The sequence below is a fragment of the Trichosurus vulpecula genome, chromosome 1 (genome assembly GCF_011100635.1).
Source record: "Trichosurus vulpecula isolate mTriVul1 chromosome 1, mTriVul1.pri, whole genome shotgun sequence".
Classification (NCBI taxonomy): domain Eukaryota; kingdom Metazoa; phylum Chordata; class Mammalia; order Diprotodontia; family Phalangeridae; genus Trichosurus; species Trichosurus vulpecula.
The window spans coordinates 485,508,506-485,519,756 of record NC_050573.1 but is presented as its reverse complement, the minus strand read 5'-3'; the positions used below and the strand labels follow the sequence as shown (position 1 = coordinate 485,519,756).

The window sequence follows — 11,251 nt, the reverse complement described above, 5'->3', positions numbered from 1 at the left end:
TTTACATTTTGTTTTACTACTTCTTGATGCCTCATAGAGTCATTAGCTTCCACTTGCTCAACTCTAATTTTTAATGAGTTAGTGTCTTCATTTTGCTTTTGAGTCTCCTTTTCCAACTGGTTGATTTTACCTCTCAGGATGTCTTTTTCTCTATTTAGATTCTGAATCTCCATAGCCATTTCACCAATCTTATTCTTTAGGGACTTGATTTCATCAGTGGACTTTTTTTCATTTTTTCTTTTACCTCTCTTTTAACTCTCTCAAATCTGTTCAAATTCACTTTTTTATAGGAATCTGACAGACCTTGTGAGAGAGCTCTGGTAAGATGCTGTTTTCATGCGGCCATCTTGGCTCTGCCCACCAGCATGGCTTTTCTATCAGAAACTCTCTGCTGATGTATTCTTAAGCTACTTTATTTGGGAATTGAGTGTTCAGTCCTCAAGATTTTGTGTATCTCTTATATGCATCCTCACTCATCAGTTCATCAAGGGCTAAAGGGATGCTTAGAGTCATCTTCTTTTTCCTCTTAATTATTTTTATTTAATATTTTGGTTTTCAACATTGATTTCCACAAGATTTTGAGTTATAAATTTTCTCCCCATCACTACCCTCCTCCAACTACAAGATGGCATATATTCTGATTGCCTGTTCACCAGTCAGCCCTCCCTTCTGTCTCCCCACTCACCCCCCACCCATCCCCTTTCTCCTTACTTTCTTATAGGGCAGGGTATATTTCCATGCCCCATTCCCTATATACCTTACTTCTCAGTTGCATGCAAAAACAACTTTTTTGAGCATCTGCTTTTAAAAAATTGAATTCCAAATTCTCTCCCCTCTTCTCTTTCCACCCACCTTCCTTTAGAAGGCAAGCAATTAAACATAGGCCACACATGTATCATTATGTAAAACATTTCCACAATACTCATGTTGTGAAAGACTAACTATATTTCCCTCCATCCTATCTTGTCCCCCTTTATTCAATTTTCTCCCTTGACTCTTTTGCAGAAGTGTTTGCTTTTGATTACCTCCTCCCCCTATCTGCCCTCCCTTCTGTCATCCTGCCTTTTTTATCCCCTTCCCCCTACTCTCCTGTGGGGTAAGACACCTGATTGAGTTTGTATGCTTTTGCCCCCTCAGGTCAAATCTGATGAGAGCAAGATTCACTCATTCCCCCTCACCTGCCCCCTCTTACCTTTCAAGAAAACTGCCTTTTCTTGCCACTTTTGTTTGAGATAATTTACCCCATTCTGTCTCTCCCTTTCTCCCTCTCTCAATATATTCCTCTCTCATCCCTTAATTTGATTTTATTTTTTTACATATCATCCCTTCATATTCAACTCACCCTGTGCCTTCTGTCTATACATATATGCATATTCCCTTCAACTACCCTAATACTGAGAAAGGTCTCATGAATTACAAACATCATCTTTCCGAGTAGGAATGTAAACAAAACAGTTCGACTTTAGTAAGTCCTTTATGACTTCTCTTTCTTGTTTACCTTGTCATGCTTCTCTTGATTCTTGTGTTTGAAAGTCAAATTTTCTATTCAGCTCTGGTCTTTTCACTGAGAAAGCTCAAAAGTTCTCTATTTTATTGGAAGTCCATATTACACCTTGGAGAGCTATACTCAGTTTTGCTGGGTAGTTGATTTTTGGTTTTAATCCCAGCTCCTTTGACCTCCAGAATATCATATTCCAAACCTTTCAATGCCTTAACGTAGAAGCTGCTAGATCTTGTATTATTCTGATTGTGTTTCCACAATACTCAAATTATTTCTTTCTGGCTGCTTGCAGTATTTTCTCCTTGACCTGGGAACTCTGGAATTTGGCAACAATATTCCTAGGAGTTTTCTTGTTGGGATCTTTTTCAAGAGGTGATTGGTGGATTCTTTCAATTTCTATTTTATCCTCTGACTCTAGAATATCAGGGCAGTTTTCCTTGATAATTTCTTGAAAGATGATATCTAGGCTCTTTTTTTGATCATGGCTTTCAGACAGTCCAATAATTTTTAAATTATCTCTGCTGGATCTATTTTCCAGGTCAGTGGTTTTTCCAATGAGATATTTCACATTGTTTTACATGTTTTCATTCCTTTGGTTCTGTTTTATAATATCTTGATTTCTCATAAAGTCACTAGCTTCCACTTGCTCCAGTCTAATTTTTAAGGTACCATTTTCTTCAGTGATCTTTTTGACCTCTTTTTCCATTTGGCTAATTCTGCCTTTCAAGGCATTCTTCTCCTCATTTGTTTTTTGCAGCTCTTTTGCCATTTGAGTTAGTCTATTTTTAAGGTGTTATTTTCTTCAGTATTTTGTGGGGTCTCTTTTAGCAAGTCATTGACTTGTTTTTCGTGGTTTTCTCACATCACTCTCATTTCTCTTTCCAATTGTTCCTCTACTTCTCTTACTTGCTTTTCCCAGTCCTTTTAGAGCTTTTCCATGGCCTCAGACCAATTCATATTTTTCTTGGAGGGTTTTGATGTAGACTCTTTGATTTTGTTGACTTCTTCTGCCTGTATGTTTTGATCTTCTTTGCCACCAAAAAAAAGATTCTGGAGTCTATGTTTGAGTATATGTCTGCATCCTTTTTTGCTGCCTGGTCATGCTACCATCCAACTACTTGACCCTTGAGTTTCTCATGGGGGTATGACTGCTTGTAGAGTAGAGAGAACTTTGTCCCAAGCTTTAGGGGCTCTGCTGCTGTTTTCAGAGCTACTTCCATTCCACTGTCACTGCAAGCTCTGCCACAGCAGCTCTCTACCTCCCCCAGAACTGCCAACCAGGATTGCTACCCAGATCCAAGGAGGGAAAAGCAAGGTCTGCATTCCCTCTCTGGTCTTCCACTTGATTCCTCCCACTATGTGAGCCAGGGACTCCAGAAGCAGCTGACCATGGAGCTCTGGAAGCAGCTGCAGGAGCTTCTAGCTGCACACTACCTCCACCACCCCTAGGACTGGGACTGGACTGCTCTCTAACCTGATCTTGAAGTTTACCCCCTAACCTGTTCCATGGTCTTTGGTGTTTGTGGGTTGAGAAATCTGGTAATTGCCACAGCTCAATGAGTCATTGCCCTAAATCTTGCTCCAATTGACTCTCAATCTGGTCTGTCCTGGTGTAGACCACGCTGGACTGTGCTCTGCTCCCAGCACCTTGCGGTAGACCCTTCCCAATGACCACCCAGGCTGTCCTGGGCTGGAGACATGCTTCCCTCTCCTATTTCATGGGTTCCACAGCACTAGAATTGGTTCAGAGCCATTTTTTACAAGTGTCTGGAAGGATTTAGGGGAGAACTTAAGAAAGGTCCTGCTTCCTAGCTATCATATTGGCTCTGCTCTCTGCTGAGAGTCATCTTGATCAGTCGACCATCTTCATAACAAGGTTTTTTGACAAGCTCTGGGTCTTCTGCAAGAGCTACATTAATTATAGTTACTTCTTCTGTTAGTGGAAAATAGAGTTCACTGGCAGCTTTCACACTTTCCAAAGCTCCAAACTCATCTTATTTGTTCAATTTTGTTCCAACTTCTGGAAGAAGTACTGTAAACTACATCTCCCAATTCTTCTTGTGCAAAGTTGTTAATTCTCACTGTTGCAATACCATTTTCATTTGCTATTCATTTATGCTTGTCTGTGAACTTTCCAACGGCAAGTCACAGGAGGCTTGTGCAGAGGCCCCAGGAGGTGGAACCCACTAGGAATGGAGGGTACCCTGTGCTGGGGCTGCAAGGGAGGCCAGTGACCCATAGGTCTCAGCCCCAGCTGCCACTAACAGCGATGATGAGGCTGAGACCCTCCAGCTCCTGGCGGCTCTAGGTGCAATCTTCTCTGTGGGTGGGGCAGCCCAGGGGCCAAAGGGTCCTAAGCTGGAGGCTGGAAAAGGAGGTGCCCTACTGCTTTTCTTTTTGGTAAAATAAATTTCTATTGTAGACTGTGAGCATGTGCGTGAATATATATATATATATATATATATATATATATATATATATATATATATATATATATATATATATAGTCTTCCCTCCTTGACCCAATTTTTTTTGAATGAGAATAATTACTCTCTTAATGTCCCCTCTGTGTTATTGTTCCCTATTCTACCTCCCCCCTCTTTTTTTTCTTTTTCCCATTTGAGTGAAATGAATTTTGGCACCCAATTCTGTGCATGTATTCTTCATTTCTTTGGCATGATCATATGAATGTAAAGTTAAAGTCTTGCCTGTTTTCTTAATAGCCTTCTACTTCTGCATGCAAATTATATTACTTAGCCTGGTTATTTTTCTAGATCTTTGTGGAGTAATTTGAACGAGCTCAGCCATATTTCTTGCCACTCTTCCATCTTTGCTGATCTCAGGAACAAAATTCATTGAGAAAGGAGGAGCACGTCCCAGTTGGTAATAGATAACAACTATTGGCATCTGGATTAGGCAGTACATTTTAATAGAATTAACTACTGGATTCAGCCATCAGAGGGGCAATGTGACCCTGACTCCTGGTCAGATCAAGTTCTAACAAATTGGTGCCAGTCTTGTGGTATCTCCATAAATTCCTCATTGATACACCTGGAGTTCACTGTTTTGACCAGATGTCACTATTCCCCAAGCCTCCCCAGCCTTCTATATGGACTTTTGGCTATTTTGCAAAACAACTTGTGTAACAGCTTTGAGAGGCTATGTCTTCCATGAGGCTCATTCCTTGTTGAAGTGTATTTACACCCTTCCCCTTCTGCCCCTCTCAGACATTCCAGTACTGTGTTTTTGCATGGTGCCCCAAATTTCCATTCCCTTGTCTCAATTAAAGAACCTTGTTGTTTCTACTTTGATAATCCTCTTGATTTCAGGTTGACAATAAAATGAATAGAGAGATGGTATAACGGTCATGGAGGGGTAAGTCTAGAAATGGCAATTTGAAGCAAAGATTATAGTTACTTCCAACTGGCACCAGTGAGTTTGGGGTTTTAGTGACAAAGGAGACTAATTATGAGAGAAGATGAAACCAGAACTGGAAAGAAAGACTTGGGATGCAGTTTCATTTTGAAGGACCAAAGATACAAAAAAAAAAAAAAAAGACAAAACAAAACCATGAGAAGAAGCATTCTGAAAATGAAGGGAAGTTTCTTAAGTATAGACAAGTATTCCAGAAACCATGATAGAAGATTTGATAAGATCCAATCAATCAATACTTTAAAAATTAATTCAGACTAATCATTGGAAGGTCAAATAATGAACTGAAAATTAAATACTTTGACTACATAATGAGAAGAGAGGATTCATTAGAAAAGACCTTGATATTGGGAAAAGTTGAAGGGAAAAGGAGAAGGGGATGGCAGAGCATGAGATAGATAGAGAGTGTCATGGAAGCAATGAACATGAGCTTGGACAGACTTTAGGAGATAGTGAAGGAAAGAAAGACCTGGTGAGCTCTAGTACACAGGGTCAGGAAGAGTCAGACAAGAATGAATGACTAAAAAACAACAACCATTGGCTAAAAGGTCTAGGTTGTGATATTGTGGGGTTCAAATGAGGCCTTTCTTCTAATGGACAGGGACCATAGTAGCAACAATGACAGTCCAGGCTTACTAAATGCAGTATGGGAGCTTCAGTGTGAGTGGTATTTGAATCTTCACTTGTAGGGGTGAAAAAAATCAGCAACAGTAGTGGGGACATCACAACAAATTGGGAGAGGTTTTCTTAACAATCTATGGGTCTGCTTACAAATCTTTCTGTGGTTCAGTGAATATAACCCTGAGTATTTTTAGCCTGAGTTCTTAAAGAAGAGCTTTGGATTTATTTTGAAAAACAAAGTGAATCTGCCACTCAAGTTCCTAGGAATTCTTTGGATGAGGGACAAAAGTAGGAGAGATTTTTTTAAGAATGAGACAATTACTGAAATTTGCAGGTATTCTATTTTGGGGACCTGAAGCAAAACATTGTATAAGAGGATCTCTGAAAATGATACCCATGTTCTTTTGTCAGGAGGGAAGCTTTGGCATTGGGGTTAGTTATATTACTTTCATTGTATATAAGCTAACCTGCCCTGGGGCAATTTTGTTGACCCTTATTACCATTTAGTATTATCTTTATAAACAGTTTTAAAACATTTGTAAAACTTAAAAGGCCTAAGAAGAAACTATCAGAATTATTAAGTGAATTGTTTTTTCTTTGTTTTCTTTTTTCCATCTTTCACTGTCACTTAATCAATTATTTTTTACTCCATTGTTTCTCCCTTATCCCTTTATTTAATTTTCTTCTGCCCATGGTTTACACTTATTCATCAGTGGATCTCAGCAGTACCCAAGTATATTTTGTTATTTTATCTCTTGATCACACTCAGCGCTAAGGAGGTTGCTGATCCCTGGTCTAACCTAAATCCCTCCTACTACCATCTGAACATGTCTGTCTTCTGTTGTCCCTTGTGTAAACAGAGAACAGCTGCACACCCTGACCTTCATTTAATATTCCTTCAAATATGTGAAGACTGTTATTAAGTCTCCTCTCTTCTCTAGAAATTCAGCCTTTCCTAATAGAGTAAATGTCTGAAGCCTTTAATCATGTAGTGTATTATATGTTGCTTTTCTCTGGACTCTCCTTAAGCTTTCTATATCACATTTCAGTTGTAGGGGCCCAAAATAAACATCATAGTATAATAAAATCCTGACCAAGCCTCAAAAATAGTTTTCAAAAATCATTAGGATCACGAAAATTTTACTTTTTTGCAAACTTGCTTTTCTGCATCCTGTGATTATCCTTTACTTCCAAACCATTTCCACCCCACTTCTACTATTCTCCATATCTGAAGTCTAAAGGAAAACAAGCCTGTAGCCAACTTTTTACTTTGTAGGCAATTTACTCACACTAAAATATATGCAGTTCTCCATTGTAAATGGAAGAAAATTGACAATTTTGGTTATGGAAATGGTTATTGATGTAAAAGGACATAACTAAAACAAATGTTTTAAATAATGAAATTCTGGAATGTAGAGCAAGAAATATTTCTCTTATTCTATTCATTGCCAATCATCTATAGAGCAAAAACTGAAAGTAGTGGAATTGCTTAGTTTTTTCTTCTAAGTGAGAATGATCTTTGGCTACTGGATAGAATTTGGCAACTTCCAGTCAGTTAAAACCAAATTTGCATACACACACACACACACACACACACACACACACACACACACGAGATATGACTGATAGTGTCTATTTTCAATTTTCCATTTGTCATATGTCTATCTTCAAATCACTATATTCAGCACTAAGTATAAGAGGATAAAAATCAAAGAATCTCTGATCTCAAAGAACTTATATTCTACTCAAGGTCAGAGTTGCTGAATCTTTCTATAATTCAACCTATTAGATGTCCTGTGTCTAACAGCATTTAAAGCTGTATTTTATTTTCTACCTTCTGTTTGCTAATAGGAAGAAGAATCAAGGAACTGCTATATAATTGAACTGAGTCCTTCCATGAATCTCTGGATTTGGAGTGTATCTACATTAATCTGTGAAAGGATCTGGATCTAGGAGAACATAAAAGTATACAGTTATATTTTGATTCAAAAAATCCTTAAACTGTATTTCCTATGTTTAAACTAGGAAGATGAACTCAGCTACCCATAATGAGGTAGACTTAGGAGAGAAAAGGCTATCCATTGTCTGAGAATGGTACAGAGCTTGGCACTTCCTTCATCTCACTCCCACACATCAATCATGGTAGTGTGTTTAACCATCAGAAAGAACATGAGATTCTCCACCAGCAAGTCCTTTTTGGTAAATAGGATCGAGTAAGTATAATTTGATAGTGAAATACATTTATATTTTCAAGGTAATTGGAATACTTCACATATGGCACTCTGTTAGTTACAGCATGAAATAGGGTAGAAAGAAATATGATATACCTCATTCCTTCAAAGAACTTTCCATTTACTGTGGAAAGGAACACATTAGAATCCTATCAACAAACATGGGTAAATAACATTTTAAGGGTATATAAGGGGAATAGCTGGGTAGTACAACATTATTTACCAAATTCATTACATATCCAGTGTATCCAGGAAAAGATCATTCAGATAACGATAGTCAAAGAAAAAGTTTTTTGAAGAACTTGACATTTGATCCCACACTTTCAAAAATGGATAGCCTTTGGATAGGCAGAAAAGATATGCATTGCATAGATCACGTTTGGGAGACATATTTAAAAAAAAATAAAAATGTACAACAAGATTGTACAATATAAAAATGAATGGATTCGTTGCCATCAGAACCAATGAAGGGAATATATATATATGTATATGACGCATATATATACATATATATATATATATATAAAAGAGATCTCAACTTTATTATGTATTAAAACACAATATGTAAAGGCTGTGAAAAATAAATAAAAAGCTAAGATGATAAAGGACAGAAGTCCATGTATGATATTACAAGACTTACATTTCAGTGCCATTAGTAGGAATATAAAATAATGGAAAAGATGCATCAAAAATTAATCAATTATTAATTAATATGTTTCCAGCATTGTGTAAGGTGCATGGAATTAAAAGACAAACCATAAACAAAGCTCCTTACCTTCTATAAAAGGAAACAATGCGTGTATAGATAGATAAATAGATATAGATACATATATCTATAAATTTATAAATATTGGTATATAGGATAAATATAACATACACAACATTACCAGTTAGAGAGGGAAGACTATTAGTTTTATAGAACAAAATCATATTTTAGTTAATGTTGAACAAAGTGATTAATTCTATGGGGTTGAGATAAAGAGAGAGCTCATTCCATGCATATAAAATGGCAATGCAAAGGCACAGAGAATGAAGTGAAGATGACATTTCTGAGGAACAGAGAGAAGTCCAGTTTGTTTAGACCATAGAATGGAGGAAGGGAAGTGTGGTATAATGAGTCTTAATTGATACATTGGGTCCAGGTTATGAAGGACTTAAAAGCCTAACAGGAGAGTTTATATATTATCTTAATGATATAGGGACCAAATTTAGCTTATTGGATAGGAGAATGATGTGTTTAAATATGCACCTAAGTTAAAAAAAAACATTTTGGCAAATGTGTGGAAACTAGATTGGAGCAGATGTAGACTCGAGGCAGGGAGATATTGAACCAGGGATTGAGGTTAAGTTAGTAGAGAGACTGGTGCATATATGAGAGAGTCAGAATTTAAGATACTATTTGTAATTTTGGAAAGGACATTGTAAGTTGAATGATGAAGTCAAAAGTCACACTGTAAGGATTTTGAAAGTATTTATACAAAAGGAAATGGAGGCTGTGTGTATAGATAGCTTTCTAAGGAATTTAGCTCAGAGGTAGAGGAAAAATATAGGATAATATGCATCCCCTGCAAGTGTTCAACGTCTGTGTTTATGAACTCTTAAATTGTTTTGTCCAGTAAGTCAAGTTTTATCAAGAAGCATTTATGAAAGACTTAATGTTGACGCTATGGTGAGCTCTGGGAAATGTAGTAAAAGGAGCTCACAGTTAAATGGAAAACACAACATGCAAGTAGTTAAATACAAAAAGACATTCACAGGATAAATCAGAGCAATCTCAGAGGGAAGGAATTAATATGAAGAGGTATTAGGAAAGGTTTCTTTAAAAAGGTAGGATTTTAACTGAAGGAAATTATTTTTCCCTGTGCCTTATGATTCCCAACCCCGTTCTTTATCCTCATTCTGACCTCGAGTCTCTTTACCCCTTAGCACTTTCTCAGGCCATTACACTTATTCTGAATTCACTATCCTACTTTTCCAGGCTTTATCCTATAGTTAATTAATTCTACTCCACTGTTTTCTATTTTAGAATCTCTTGCTTCTTATCCTATTTCCACTTATTTATTGCCAAAACCTAATCCTGAATTAATTCCACCATCTGACTCCTCTGCTCCTAATCACATGCTGTTGAACGGAGCTGGAGGAGTTGAATGAATTATGCTCATTAGGTCTATTACAAATTTATTCTGTATGACCTAAATTGGGCCATCACTGCAGCAAGGCAATACTTTTGTATTCTTCCCTAAATGATTATTTCATTCTCAAAAGAAGCTATCTCTTTTACTATCTATCTATCTATCTATCTATCTATCTATCTATCTATCTGAAGGTTCACACAGAGTTGAAATCAAATGGATGTTTAATTCAGTTGCTAAAAGCCAAAACATTTTGATCAATGATGAACTAGTGTCAGAGGTAGTATTTTAACTCAAATCTTCTGGACTTCAGGTCCAATACTCTTCCCACAATGCCAGAAAGTTATTCCTACCACCACCCAAAAAATAAAACTGTGGGAAAAGGAATGCTTTCCTGACCCTTGTTCTTCTACTTATGAGAATAATTTTAAAAAATTCAAACCAGTAAGTTTCTACAGACATTCCTAATCTTTATACATCTGTATCTGTATCTGTATCTGTATCTGTATCTGCATCTGTATCTGTAGCTCTATCCATATCCATATCCAAATCCATATCCATATCGATACTGATATAGATATCTATATCGATATCTATTTATCTATCTATATCTTTTTATTAACTCTAAGACTATGTTCTAGAAGAATGGCATATAGTTCTAGTCTATTTTTTTCCACATTAAATAGTTTTCCACATTAAATGAAATTATTTAAGTCAGAGATCTTTTTGGTTTGCTTTTGGAACCTAGACCAACATGTTGCTAATTTTAGAATTGCAATACATGTTGAACAGAAGAAAACACACACACACATATACACACATATCATACATTTGGGACTGTAAGGAACCTTAAGAAATTAAGTCAAAATCCTTTGATTTACAGATGAAGAAACTGAGGCAGGAAGAGATTAGTTATTTTTCTAAGGCTATAATATTGCCTGTAGGAAAATAAGTTCAGAAAGAATTGATATTAAATAGTCCTATGATTTCCAGGGCAAAAGAAGAAGTTGGATAGTGAGAAGTTGGGATTAGATGATGGATAATTTTAAATTTCAAAAGTGAAACAAGAGATGTAGAGTGGCAAGCAAAGGAGTCAATAAAAGGGAAAGAGAGAAATAACATTTTATAAAGCACATAGGAAATCTACTATATTTATTTTTGTTTGCAGTAGCATATGGGATCAGATCCAGCATTTTTCTGTTCTATTCCACAGATGTTGTAGTTTCTATAGAGAGAAAATTATTTAGTTCCTATAGTCTATCAGAATCTCTTTTTCCACAGGGCTAAAATATTTATTATTAAAATTCTATAATTGTAAAAATGAAAAGCAACTT

The 11,251-nt window shown here is 36.5% G+C and overlaps 1 pseudogene; it reads right to left on the bottom strand.

Moving 5' to 3' along the window:
• Positions 1–438: 438 nt before the first annotated feature.
• LOC118840294 lies at positions 439–10,478 on the bottom strand (annotated as a pseudogene).
• Between the last annotated feature and the right edge of the window lie 773 nt (positions 10,479–11,251).